Below are 12,942 nucleotides of genomic sequence, written 5' to 3'. Positions count from 1 at the left end.
GAGAGACAGAGGTGCAAGGTATGTCTGGAGGGGAGGGGGAGGAATGAATGGACAAGGTTAAGAAGGGGAGCTGGGTTTCAAGGGTTTAGAGGTTGTTTGCTGCTCTGGTGGTGACTTTGTCTCTGTTGCTATTTGTAGCCAGCTTACAGCTAGATGAGGAAAAGGCGGCAGGCAGGCAGCACTGTGGCCAAGGCTCACCGCAAGCTGAACAAGCGCCAGCGAACGGCAGGTGAGTAGCTGGGCGCCCATTCTGGTTATCGCTTCTCGGCCTTTTGGCTAAGATCAAGTGTAGTATCTGTTCTTATCAGTTTAATATCTGATACGTCCCCTATCTGGGGACCATATATTAAATGGATTTTTGGAACAGGGAGATGGAAGAAGAGCTTGCTCTGTCCACTCCACGCATTGACCTGGTATTGCAGTACCTCCAGGACCGGTGCACCTCTCTTATGCTGGTTAAAAAATAGATTTTTTGATTGAACAAAAAATGCAAAAAGCCACTGGACTCTCACTTGGCGAGAACGAAGGCAAACTTGTTCTCCTTCTTCCTTCCTTCCCTGCTTTTTTCTCTGTTCTGTCTAAGTGCGAGCTCTGCCTCCCCCTGTCTGCGGCATGGCATGATGCCTGAATGAAGCCTGGACGGAACGGACCAAAAACATGACATTCCTTGAATTATGGACACTTGTAGCAATGTTTGTTAACTGTTATTGTTTCGTTTGGATTGATCGCTAGTCTGATTGTTATTCTCTATCATGTGCTGTGCACGATGCAATTCTGTTCACCTGATCCCATGTATTTATTTAATCATTGTTATCATGTAAATCTGTGTAATCACTTCATGGAATAAAAGTGTCCAGTACATATCCATTGTGAAGAAGTCAGAGTATGTATTGCTGGCTGGCTGGCTGGCTGGCTGGCTGGCTGGCAGCGTGCATTATCAGTGTTGGAAAAGTGGGCGGGATTAATTATGCAAATTTGCTGCAGCCTGCAGCATGCTGGTCTTTGCAATGACAGCACAAACGTTTTGGAGGGAAATCTGAGCAACATCTAGGTTATCAATCAATTAAAAGTTTAATTAATTGCATTATTGAGTGATTGCGAGCAATCAGCAGCAGGTGGTGCTTAATTGCTTGCTCTATCTACCCTACTTGCAGCTGAAGAGGAACAGACAGACCAGGTGATCCAGCAACCTCGTTAGGCACCTTATCAGCGGTAGCAGCTGAGCAGGAGAGACAGAGGTGCAAGGTATGTCTGGAGGGGAGGGGGAGGAATGAATGGACAAGGTTAAGAAGGGGAGCTGGGTTTCAAGGGTTTAGAGGTTGTTTGCTGCTCTGGTGGTGACTTTGTCTCTGTTGCTATTTGTAGCCAGCTTACAGCTAGATGAGGAAAAGGCGGCAGGCAGGCAGCACTGTGGCCAAGGCTCACCGCAAGCTGAACAAGCGCCAGCGAACGGCAGGTGAGTAGCTGGGCGCCCATTCTGGTTATCGCTTCTCGGCCTTTTGGCTAAGATCAAGTGTAGTATCTGTTCTTATCAGTTTAATATCTGATACGTCCCCTATCTGGGGACCATATATTAAATGGATTTTTGGAACAGGGAGATGGAAGAAGAGCTTGCTCTGTCCACTCCACGCATTGACCTGGTATTGCAGTACCTCCAGGACCGGTGCACCTCTCTTATGCTGGTTAAAAAATAGATTTTTTGATTGAACAAAAAATGCAAAAAGCCACTGGACTCTCACTTGGCGAGAACGAAGGCAAACTTGTTCTCCTTCTTCCTTCCTTCCCTGCTTTTTTCTCTGTTCTGTCTAAGTGCGAGCTCTGCCTCCCCCTGTCTGCGGCATGGCATGATGCCTGAATGAAGCCTGGACGGAACGGACCAAAAACATGACATTCCTTGAATTATGGACACTTGTAGCAATGTTTGTTAACTGTTATTGTTTCGTTTGGATTGATCGCTAGTCTGATTGTTATTCTCTATCATGTGCTGTGCACGATGCAATTCTGTTCACCTGATCCCATGTATTTATTTAATCATTGTTATCATGTAAATCTGTGTAATCACTTCATGGAATAAAAGTGTCCAGTACATATCCATTGTGAAGAAGTCAGAGTATGTATTGCTGGCTGGCTGGCTGGCTGGCTGGCTGGCTGGCAGCGTGCATTATCAGTGTTGGAAAAGTGGGCGGGATTAATTATGCAAATTTGCTGCAGCCTGCAGCATGCTGGTCTTTGCAATGACAGCACAAACGTTTTGGAGGGAAATCTGAGCAACATCTAGGTTATCAATCAATTAAAAGTTTAATTAATTGCATTATTGAGTGATTGCGAGCAATCAGCAGCAGGTGGTGCTTAATTGCTTGCTCTATCTACCCTACTTGCAGCTGAAGAGGAACAGACAGACCAGGTGATCCAGCAACCTCGTTAGGCACCTTATCAGCGGTAGCAGCTGAGCAGGAGAGACAGAGGTGCAAGGTATGTCTGGAGGGGAGGGGGAGGAATGAATGGACAAGGTTAAGAAGGGGAGCTGGGTTTCAAGGGTTTAGAGGTTGTTTGCTGCTCTGGTGGTGACTTTGTCTCTGTTGCTATTTGTAGCCAGCTTACAGCTAGATGAGGAAAAGGCGGCAGGCAGGCAGCACTGTGGCCAAGGCTCACCGCAAGCTGAACAAGCGCCAGCGAACGGCAGGTGAGTAGCTGGGCGCCCATTCTGGTTATCGCTTCTCGGCCTTTTGGCTAAGATCAAGTGTAGTATCTGTTCTTATCAGTTTAATATCTGATACGTCCCCTATCTGGGGACCATATATTAAATGGATTTTTGGAACAGGGAGATGGAAGAAGAGCTTGCTCTGTCCACTCCACGCATTGACCTGGTATTGCAGTACCTCCAGGACCGGTGCACCTCTCTTATGCTGGTTAAAAAATAGATTTTTTGATTGAACAAAAAATGCAAAAAGCCACTGGACTCTCACTTGGCGAGAACGAAGGCAAACTTGTTCTCCTTCTTCCTTCCTTCCCTGCTTTTTTCTCTGTTCTGTCTAAGTGCGAGCTCTGCCTCCCCCTGTCTGCGGCATGGCATGATGCCTGAATGAAGCCTGGACGGAACGGACCAAAAACATGACATTCCTTGAATTATGGACACTTGTAGCAATGTTTGTTAACTGTTATTGTTTCGTTTGGATTGATCGCTAGTCTGATTGTTATTCTCTATCATGTGCTGTGCACGATGCAATTCTGTTCACCTGATCCCATGTATTTATTTAATCATTGTTATCATGTAAATCTGTGTAATCACTTCATGGAATAAAAGTGTCCAGTACATATCCATTGTGAAGAAGTCAGAGTATGTATTGCTGGCTGGCTGGCTGGCTGGCTGGCTGGCTGGCAGCGTGCATTATCAGTGTTGGAAAAGTGGGCGGGATTAATTATGCAAATTTGCTGCAGCCTGCAGCATGCTGGTCTTTGCAATGACAGCACAAACGTTTTGGAGGGAAATCTGAGCAACATCTAGGTTATCAATCAATTAAAAGTTTAATTAATTGCATTATTGAGTGATTGCGAGCAATCAGCAGCAGGTGGTGCTTAATTGCTTGCTCTATCTACCCTACTTGCAGCTGAAGAGGAACAGACAGACCAGGTGATCCAGCAACCTCGTTAGGCACCTTATCAGCGGTAGCAGCTGAGCAGGAGAGACAGAGGTGCAAGGTATGTCTGGAGGGGAGGGGGAGGAATGAATGGACAAGGTTAAGAAGGGGAGCTGGGTTTCAAGGGTTTAGAGGTTGTTTGCTGCTCTGGTGGTGACTTTGTCTCTGTTGCTATTTGTAGCCAGCTTACAGCTAGATGAGGAAAAGGCGGCAGGCAGGCAGCACTGTGGCCAAGGCTCACCGCAAGCTGAACAAGCGCCAGCGAACGGCAGGTGAGTAGCTGGGCGCCCATTCTGGTTATCGCTTCTCGGCCTTTTGGCTAAGATCAAGTGTAGTATCTGTTCTTATCAGTTTAATATCTGATACGTCCCCTATCTGGGGACCATATATTAAATGGATTTTTGGAACAGGGAGATGGAAGAAGAGCTTGCTCTGTCCACTCCACGCATTGACCTGGTATTGCAGTACCTCCAGGACCGGTGCACCTCTCTTATGCTGGTTAAAAAATAGATTTTTTGATTGAACAAAAAATGCAAAAAGCCACTGGACTCTCACTTGGCGAGAACGAAGGCAAACTTGTTCTCCTTCTTCCTTCCTTCCCTGCTTTTTTCTCTGTTCTGTCTAAGTGCGAGCTCTGCCTCCCCCTGTCTGCGGCATGGCATGATGCCTGAATGAAGCCTGGACGGAACGGACCAAAAACATGACATTCCTTGAATTATGGACACTTGTAGCAATGTTTGTTAACTGTTATTGTTTCGTTTGGATTGATCGCTAGTCTGATTGTTATTCTCTATCATGTGCTGTGCACGATGCAATTCTGTTCACCTGATCCCATGTATTTATTTAATCATTGTTATCATGTAAATCTGTGTAATCACTTCATGGAATAAAAGTGTCCAGTACATATCCATTGTGAAGAAGTCAGAGTATGTATTGCTGGCTGGCTGGCTGGCTGGCTGGCTGGCTGGCAGCGTGCATTATCAGTGTTGGAAAAGTGGGCGGGATTAATTATGCAAATTTGCTGCAGCCTGCAGCATGCTGGTCTTTGCAATGACAGCACAAACGTTTTGGAGGGAAATCTGAGCAACATCTAGGTTATCAATCAATTAAAAGTTTAATTAATTGCATTATTGAGTGATTGCGAGCAATCAGCAGCAGGTGGTGCTTAATTGCTTGCTCTATCTACCCTACTTGCAGCTGAAGAGGAACAGACAGACCAGGTGATCCAGCAACCTCGTTAGGCACCTTATCAGCGGTAGCAGCTGAGCAGGAGAGACAGAGGTGCAAGGTATGTCTGGAGGGGAGGGGGAGGAATGAATGGACAAGGTTAAGAAGGGGAGCTGGGTTTCAAGGGTTTAGAGGTTGTTTGCTGCTCTGGTGGTGACTTTGTCTCTGTTGCTATTTGTAGCCAGCTTACAGCTAGATGAGGAAAAGGCGGCAGGCAGGCAGCACTGTGGCCAAGGCTCACCGCAAGCTGAACAAGCGCCAGCGAACGGCAGGTGAGTAGCTGGGCGCCCATTCTGGTTATCGCTTCTCGGCCTTTTGGCTAAGATCAAGTGTAGTATCTGTTCTTATCAGTTTAATATCTGATACGTCCCCTATCTGGGGACCATATATTAAATGGATTTTTGGAACAGGGAGATGGAAGAAGAGCTTGCTCTGTCCACTCCACGCATTGACCTGGTATTGCAGTACCTCCAGGACCGGTGCACCTCTCTTATGCTGGTTAAAAAATAGATTTTTTGATTGAACAAAAAATGCAAAAAGCCACTGGACTCTCACTTGGCGAGAACGAAGGCAAACTTGTTCTCCTTCTTCCTTCCTTCCCTGCTTTTTTCTCTGTTCTGTCTAAGTGCGAGCTCTGCCTCCCCCTGTCTGCGGCATGGCATGATGCCTGAATGAAGCCTGGACGGAACGGACCAAAAACATGACATTCCTTGAATTATGGACACTTGTAGCAATGTTTGTTAACTGTTATTGTTTCGTTTGGATTGATCGCTAGTCTGATTGTTATTCTCTATCATGTGCTGTGCACGATGCAATTCTGTTCACCTGATCCCATGTATTTATTTAATCATTGTTATCATGTAAATCTGTGTAATCACTTCATGGAATAAAAGTGTCCAGTACATATCCATTGTGAAGAAGTCAGAGTATGTATTGCTGGCTGGCTGGCTGGCTGGCTGGCTGGCTGGCAGCGTGCATTATCAGTGTTGGAAAAGTGGGCGGGATTAATTATGCAAATTTGCTGCAGCCTGCAGCATGCTGGTCTTTGCAATGACAGCACAAACGTTTTGGAGGGAAATCTGAGCAACATCTAGGTTATCAATCAATTAAAAGTTTAATTAATTGCATTATTGAGTGATTGCGAGCAATCAGCAGCAGGTGGTGCTTAATTGCTTGCTCTATCTACCCTACTTGCAGCTGAAGAGGAACAGACAGACCAGGTGATCCAGCAACCTCGTTAGGCACCTTATCAGCGGTAGCAGCTGAGCAGGAGAGACAGAGGTGCAAGGTATGTCTGGAGGGGAGGGGGAGGAATGAATGGACAAGGTTAAGAAGGGGAGCTGGGTTTCAAGGGTTTAGAGGTTGTTTGCTGCTCTGGTGGTGACTTTGTCTCTGTTGCTATTTGTAGCCAGCTTACAGCTAGATGAGGAAAAGGCGGCAGGCAGGCAGCACTGTGGCCAAGGCTCACCGCAAGCTGAACAAGCGCCAGCGAACGGCAGGTGAGTAGCTGGGCGCCCATTCTGGTTATCGCTTCTCGGCCTTTTGGCTAAGATCAAGTGTAGTATCTGTTCTTATCAGTTTAATATCTGATACGTCCCCTATCTGGGGACCATATATTAAATGGATTTTTGGAACAGGGAGATGGAAGAAGAGCTTGCTCTGTCCACTCCACGCATTGACCTGGTATTGCAGTACCTCCAGGACCGGTGCACCTCTCTTATGCTGGTTAAAAAATAGATTTTTTGATTGAACAAAAAATGCAAAAAGCCACTGGACTCTCACTTGGCGAGAACGAAGGCAAACTTGTTCTCCTTCTTCCTTCCTTCCCTGCTTTTTTCTCTGTTCTGTCTAAGTGCGAGCTCTGCCTCCCCCTGTCTGCGGCATGGCATGATGCCTGAATGAAGCCTGGACGGAACGGACCAAAAACATGACATTCCTTGAATTATGGACACTTGTAGCAATGTTTGTTAACTGTTATTGTTTCGTTTGGATTGATCGCTAGTCTGATTGTTATTCTCTATCATGTGCTGTGCACGATGCAATTCTGTTCACCTGATCCCATGTATTTATTTAATCATTGTTATCATGTAAATCTGTGTAATCACTTCATGGAATAAAAGTGTCCAGTACATATCCATTGTGAAGAAGTCAGAGTATGTATTGCTGGCTGGCTGGCTGGCTGGCTGGCTGGCTGGCAGCGTGCATTATCAGTGTTGGAAAAGTGGGCGGGATTAATTATGCAAATTTGCTGCAGCCTGCAGCATGCTGGTCTTTGCAATGACAGCACAAACGTTTTGGAGGGAAATCTGAGCAACATCTAGGTTATCAATCAATTAAAAGTTTAATTAATTGCATTATTGAGTGATTGCGAGCAATCAGCAGCAGGTGGTGCTTAATTGCTTGCTCTATCTACCCTACTTGCAGCTGAAGAGGAACAGACAGACCAGGTGATCCAGCAACCTCGTTAGGCACCTTATCAGCGGTAGCAGCTGAGCAGGAGAGACAGAGGTGCAAGGTATGTCTGGGAGGGGAGGGGGAGGAATGAATGGACAAGGTTAAGAAGGGGAGCTGGGTTTCAAGGGTTTAGAGGTTGTTTGCTGCTCTGGTGGTGACTTTGTCTCTGTTGCTATTTGTAGCCAGCTTACAGCTAGATGAGGAAAAGGCGGCAGGCAGGCAGCACTGTGGCCAAGGCTCACCGCAAGCTGAACAAGCGCCAGCGAACGGCAGGTGAGTAGCTGGGCGCCCATTCTGGTTATCGCTTCTCGGCCTTTTGGCTAAGATCAAGTGTAGTATCTGTTCTTATCAGTTTAATATCTGATACGTCCCCTATCTGGGGACCATATATTAAATGGATTTTTGGAACAGGGAGATGGAAGAAGAGCTTGCTCTGTCCACTCCACGCATTGACCTGGTATTGCAGTACCTCCAGGACCGGTGCACCTCTCTTATGCTGGTTAAAAAATAGATTTTTTGATTGAACAAAAAATGCAAAAAGCCACTGGACTCTCACTTGGCGAGAACGAAGGCAAACTTGTTCTCCTTCTTCCTTCCTTCCCTGCTTTTTTCTCTGTTCTGTCTAAGTGCGAGCTCTGCCTCCCCCTGTCTGCGGCATGGCATGATGCCTGAATGAAGCCTGGACGGAACGGACCAAAAACATGACATTCCTTGAATTATGGACACTTGTAGCAATGTTTGTTAACTGTTATTGTTTCGTTTGGATTGATCGCTAGTCTGATTGTTATTCTCTATCATGTGCTGTGCACGATGCAATTCTGTTCACCTGATCCCATGTATTTATTTAATCATTGTTATCATGTAAATCTGTGTAATCACTTCATGGAATAAAAGTGTCCAGTACATATCCATTGTGAAGAAGTCAGAGTATGTATTGCTGGCTGGCTGGCTGGCTGGCTGGCTGGCTGGCAGCGTGCATTATCAGTGTTGGAAAAGTGGGCGGGATTAATTATGCAAATTTGCTGCAGCCTGCAGCATGCTGGTCTTTGCAATGACAGCACAAACGTTTTGGAGGGAAATCTGAGCAACATCTAGGTTATCAATCAATTAAAAGTTTAATTAATTGCATTATTGAGTGATTGCGAGCAATCAGCAGCAGGTGGTGCTTAATTGCTTGCTCTATCTACCCTACTTGCAGCTGAAGAGGAACAGACAGACCAGGTGATCCAGCAACCTCGTTAGGCACCTTATCAGCGGTAGCAGCTGAGCAGGAGAGACAGAGGTGCAAGGTATGTCTGGAGGGGAGGGGGAGGAATGAATGGACAAGGTTAAGAAGGGGAGCTGGGTTTCAAGGGTTTAGAGGTTGTTTGCTGCTCTGGTGGTGACTTTGTCTCTGTTGCTATTTGTAGCCAGCTTACAGCTAGATGAGGAAAAGGCGGCAGGCAGGCAGCACTGTGGCCAAGGCTCACCGCAAGCTGAACAAGCGCCAGCGAACGGCAGGTGAGTAGCTGGGCGCCCATTCTGGTTATCGCTTCTCGGCCTTTTGGCTAAGATCAAGTGTAGTATCTGTTCTTATCAGTTTAATATCTGATACGTCCCCTATCTGGGGACCATATATTAAATGGATTTTTGGAACAGGGAGATGGAAGAAGAGCTTGCTCTGTCCACTCCACGCATTGACCTGGTATTGCAGTACCTCCAGGACCGGTGCACCTCTCTTATGCTGGTTAAAAAATAGATTTTTTGATTGAACAAAAAATGCAAAAAGCCACTGGACTCTCACTTGGCGAGAACGAAGGCAAACTTGTTCTCCTTCTTCCTTCCTTCCCTGCTTTTTTCTCTGTTCTGTCTAAGTGCGAGCTCTGCCTCCCCCTGTCTGCGGCATGGCATGATGCCTGAATGAAGCCTGGACGGAACGGACCAAAAACATGACATTCCTTGAATTATGGACACTTGTAGCAATGTTTGTTAACTGTTATTGTTTCGTTTGGATTGATCGCTAGTCTGATTGTTATTCTCTATCATGTGCTGTGCACGATGCAATTCTGTTCACCTGATCCCATGTATTTATTTAATCATTGTTATCATGTAAATCTGTGTAATCACTTCATGGAATAAAAGTGTCCAGTACATATCCATTGTGAAGAAGTCAGAGTATGTATTGCTGGCTGGCTGGCTGGCTGGCTGGCTGGCTGGCAGCGTGCATTATCAGTGTTGGAAAAGTGGGCGGGATTAATTATGCAAATTTGCTGCAGCCTGCAGCATGCTGGTCTTTGCAATGACAGCACAAACGTTTTGGAGGGAAATCTGAGCAACATCTAGGTTATCAATCAATTAAAAGTTTAATTAATTGCATTATTGAGTGATTGCGAGCAATCAGCAGCAGGTGGTGCTTAATTGCTTGCTCTATCTACCCTACTTGCAGCTGAAGAGGAACAGACAGACCAGGTGATCCAGCAACCTCGTTAGGCACCTTATCAGCGGTAGCAGCTGAGCAGGAGAGACAGAGGTGCAAGGTATGTCTGGAGGGGAGGGGGAGGAATGAATGGACAAGGTTAAGAAGGGGAGCTGGGTTTCAAGGGTTTAGAGGTTGTTTGCTGCTCTGGTGGTGACTTTGTCTCTGTTGCTATTTGTAGCCAGCTTACAGCTAGATGAGGAAAAGGCGGCAGGCAGGCAGCACTGTGGCCAAGGCTCACCGCAAGCTGAACAAGCGCCAGCGAACGGCAGGTGAGTAGCTGGGCGCCCATTCTGGTTATCGCTTCTCGGCCTTTTGGCTAAGATCAAGTGTAGTATCTGTTCTTATCAGTTTAATATCTGATACGTCCCCTATCTGGGGACCATATATTAAATGGATTTTTGGAACAGGGAGATGGAAGAAGAGCTTGCTCTGTCCACTCCACGCATTGACCTGGTATTGCAGTACCTCCAGGACCGGTGCACCTCTCTTATGCTGGTTAAAAAATAGATTTTTTGATTGAACAAAAAATGCAAAAAGCCACTGGACTCTCACTTGGCGAGAACGAAGGCAAACTTGTTCTCCTTCTTCCTTCCTTCCCTGCTTTTTTCTCTGTTCTGTCTAAGTGCGAGCTCTGCCTCCCCCTGTCTGCGGCATGGCATGATGCCTGAATGAAGCCTGGACGGAACGGACCAAAAACATGACATTCCTTGAATTATGGACACTTGTAGCAATGTTTGTTAACTGTTATTGTTTCGTTTGGATTGATCGCTAGTCTGATTGTTATTCTCTATCATGTGCTGTGCACGATGCAATTCTGTTCACCTGATCCCATGTATTTATTTAATCATTGTTATCATGTAAATCTGTGTAATCACTTCATGGAATAAAAGTGTCCAGTACATATCCATTGTGAAGAAGTCAGAGTATGTATTGCTGGCTGGCTGGCTGGCTGGCTGGCTGGCTGGCAGCGTGCATTATCAGTGTTGGAAAAGTGGGCGGGATTAATTATGCAAATTTGCTGCAGCCTGCAGCATGCTGGTCTTTGCAATGACAGCACAAACGTTTTGGAGGGAAATCTGAGCAACATCTAGGTTATCAATCAATTAAAAGTTTAATTAATTGCATTATTGAGTGATTGCGAGCAATCAGCAGCAGGTGGTGCTTAATTGCTTGCTCTATCTACCCTACTTGCAGCTGAAGAGGAACAGACAGACCAGGTGATCCAGCAACCTCGTTAGGCACCTTATCAGCGGTAGCAGCTGAGCAGGAGAGACAGAGGTGCAAGGTATGTCTGGAGGGGAGGGGGAGGAATGAATGGACAAGGTTAAGAAGGGGAGCTGGGTTTCAAGGGTTTAGAGGTTGTTTGCTGCTCTGGTGGTGACTTTGTCTCTGTTGCTATTTGTAGCCAGCTTACAGCTAGATGAGGAAAAGGCGGCAGGCAGGCAGCACTGTGGCCAAGGCTCACCGCAAGCTGAACAAGCGCCAGCGAACGGCAGGTGAGTAGCTGGGCGCCCATTCTGGTTATCGCTTCTCGGCCTTTTGGCTAAGATCAAGTGTAGTATCTGTTCTTATCAGTTTAATATCTGATACGTCCCCTATCTGGGGACCATATATTAAATGGATTTTTGGAACAGGGAGATGGAAGAAGAGCTTGCTCTGTCCACTCCACGCATTGACCTGGTATTGCAGTACCTCCAGGACCGGTGCACCTCTCTTATGCTGGTTAAAAAATAGATTTTTTGATTGAACAAAAAATGCAAAAAGCCACTGGACTCTCACTTGGCGAGAACGAAGGCAAACTTGTTCTCCTTCTTCCTTCCTTCCCTGCTTTTTTCTCTGTTCTGTCTAAGTGCGAGCTCTGCCTCCCCCTGTCTGCGGCATGGCATGATGCCTGAATGAAGCCTGGACGGAACGGACCAAAAACATGACATTCCTTGAATTATGGACACTTGTAGCAATGTTTGTTAACTGTTATTGTTTCGTTTGGATTGATCGCTAGTCTGATTGTTATTCTCTATCATGTGCTGTGCACGATGCAATTCTGTTCACCTGATCCCATGTATTTATTTAATCATTGTTATCATGTAAATCTGTGTAATCACTTCATGGAATAAAAGTGTCCAGTACATATCCATTGTGAAGAAGTCAGAGTATGTATTGCTGGCTGGCTGGCTGGCTGGCTGGCTGGCTGGCAGCGTGCATTATCAGTGTTGGAAAAGTGGGCGGGATTAATTATGCAAATTTGCTGCAGCCTGCAGCATGCTGGTCTTTGCAATGACAGCACAAACGTTTTGGAGGGAAATCTGAGCAACATCTAGGTTATCAATCAATTAAAAGTTTAATTAATTGCATTATTGAGTGATTGCGAGCAATCAGCAGCAGGTGGTGCTTAATTGCTTGCTCTATCTACCCTACTTGCAGCTGAAGAGGAACAGACAGACCAGGTGATCCAGCAACCTCGTTAGGCACCTTATCAGCGGTAGCAGCTGAGCAGGAGAGACAGAGGTGCAAGGTATGTCTGGAGGGGAGGGGGAGGAATGAATGGACAAGGTTAAGAAGGGGAGCTGGGTTTCAAGGGTTTAGAGGTTGTTTGCTGCTCTGGTGGTGACTTTGTCTCTGTTGCTATTTGTAGCCAGCTTACAGCTAGATGAGGAAAAGGCGGCAGGCAGGCAGCACTGTGGCCAAGGCTCACCGCAAGCTGAACAAGCGCCAGCGAACGGCAGGTGAGTAGCTGGGCGCCCATTCTGGTTATCGCTTCTCGGCCTTTTGGCTAAGATCAAGTGTAGTATCTGTTCTTATCAGTTTAATATCTGATACGTCCCCTATCTGGGGACCATATATTAAATGGATTTTTGGAACAGGGAGATGGAAGAAGAGCTTGCTCTGTCCACTCCACGCATTGACCTGGTATTGCAGTACCTCCAGGACCGGTGCACCTCTCTTATGCTGGTTAAAAAATAGATTTTTTGATTGAACAAAAAATGCAAAAAGCCACTGGACTCTCACTTGGCGAGAACGAAGGCAAACTTGTTCTCCTTCTTCCTTCCTTCCCTGCTTTTTTCTCTGTTCTGTCTAAGTGCGAGCTCTGCCTCCCCCTGTCTGCGGCATGGCATGATGCCTGAATGAAGCCTGGACGGAACGGACCAAAAACATGACATTCCTTGA

At 46.3% G+C, this 12,942-nt stretch overlaps 11 non-coding genes across 11 annotated transcripts; all 11 read left to right on the top strand.

Moving 5' to 3' along the window:
- Positions 1 to 256: 256 nt before the first annotated feature.
- On the top strand, positions 257 to 447 carry LOC134584118 (U2 spliceosomal RNA). The gene has a single exon (XR_010086455.1). It is a non-coding gene; the product is annotated as a U2 spliceosomal RNA (small nuclear RNA).
- Positions 448 to 1,483: 1,036 nt separating this feature from the next.
- On the top strand, positions 1,484 to 1,674 carry LOC134584117 (U2 spliceosomal RNA). Its single transcript, XR_010086454.1, has one exon. It is a non-coding gene; the product is annotated as a U2 spliceosomal RNA (small nuclear RNA).
- Positions 1,675 to 2,710: 1,036 nt separating this feature from the next.
- LOC134584116 (U2 spliceosomal RNA) lies at positions 2,711 to 2,901 on the top strand. Its single transcript, XR_010086453.1, has one exon. It is a non-coding gene; the product is annotated as a U2 spliceosomal RNA (small nuclear RNA).
- A 1,036-nt stretch (positions 2,902 to 3,937) lies between these two features.
- LOC134584115 (U2 spliceosomal RNA) lies at positions 3,938 to 4,128 on the top strand. The gene has a single exon (XR_010086452.1). It is a non-coding gene; the product is annotated as a U2 spliceosomal RNA (small nuclear RNA).
- Positions 4,129 to 5,164: 1,036 nt separating this feature from the next.
- On the top strand, positions 5,165 to 5,355 carry LOC134584114 (U2 spliceosomal RNA). The gene has a single exon (XR_010086451.1). It is a non-coding gene; the product is annotated as a U2 spliceosomal RNA (small nuclear RNA).
- A 1,036-nt stretch (positions 5,356 to 6,391) lies between these two features.
- On the top strand, positions 6,392 to 6,582 carry LOC134584112 (U2 spliceosomal RNA). The gene has a single exon (XR_010086450.1). It is a non-coding gene; the product is annotated as a U2 spliceosomal RNA (small nuclear RNA).
- A 1,037-nt stretch (positions 6,583 to 7,619) lies between these two features.
- On the top strand, positions 7,620 to 7,810 carry LOC134584111 (U2 spliceosomal RNA). Its single transcript, XR_010086449.1, has one exon. It is a non-coding gene; the product is annotated as a U2 spliceosomal RNA (small nuclear RNA).
- A 1,036-nt stretch (positions 7,811 to 8,846) lies between these two features.
- Positions 8,847 to 9,037, top strand: LOC134584110 (U2 spliceosomal RNA). The gene has a single exon (XR_010086448.1). It is a non-coding gene; the product is annotated as a U2 spliceosomal RNA (small nuclear RNA).
- Positions 9,038 to 10,073: 1,036 nt separating this feature from the next.
- Positions 10,074 to 10,264, top strand: LOC134584109 (U2 spliceosomal RNA). Its single transcript, XR_010086447.1, has one exon. It is a non-coding gene; the product is annotated as a U2 spliceosomal RNA (small nuclear RNA).
- A 1,036-nt stretch (positions 10,265 to 11,300) lies between these two features.
- Positions 11,301 to 11,491, top strand: LOC134584106 (U2 spliceosomal RNA). The gene has a single exon (XR_010086446.1). It is a non-coding gene; the product is annotated as a U2 spliceosomal RNA (small nuclear RNA).
- A 1,036-nt stretch (positions 11,492 to 12,527) lies between these two features.
- Positions 12,528 to 12,718, top strand: LOC134584105 (U2 spliceosomal RNA). Its single transcript, XR_010086445.1, has one exon. It is a non-coding gene; the product is annotated as a U2 spliceosomal RNA (small nuclear RNA).
- The last annotated feature ends 224 nt before the right edge of the window (positions 12,719 to 12,942 follow it).

This window comes from Pelobates fuscus, chromosome 13, assembly GCF_036172605.1.
Source record: "Pelobates fuscus isolate aPelFus1 chromosome 13, aPelFus1.pri, whole genome shotgun sequence".
In the NCBI taxonomy this organism is placed as follows: Eukaryota; Metazoa; Chordata; class Amphibia; order Anura; family Pelobatidae; genus Pelobates; species Pelobates fuscus.
The sequence above is the reverse complement of the archived record's forward strand: the minus strand, read 5'-3'. Positions and strand labels throughout refer to the sequence as shown.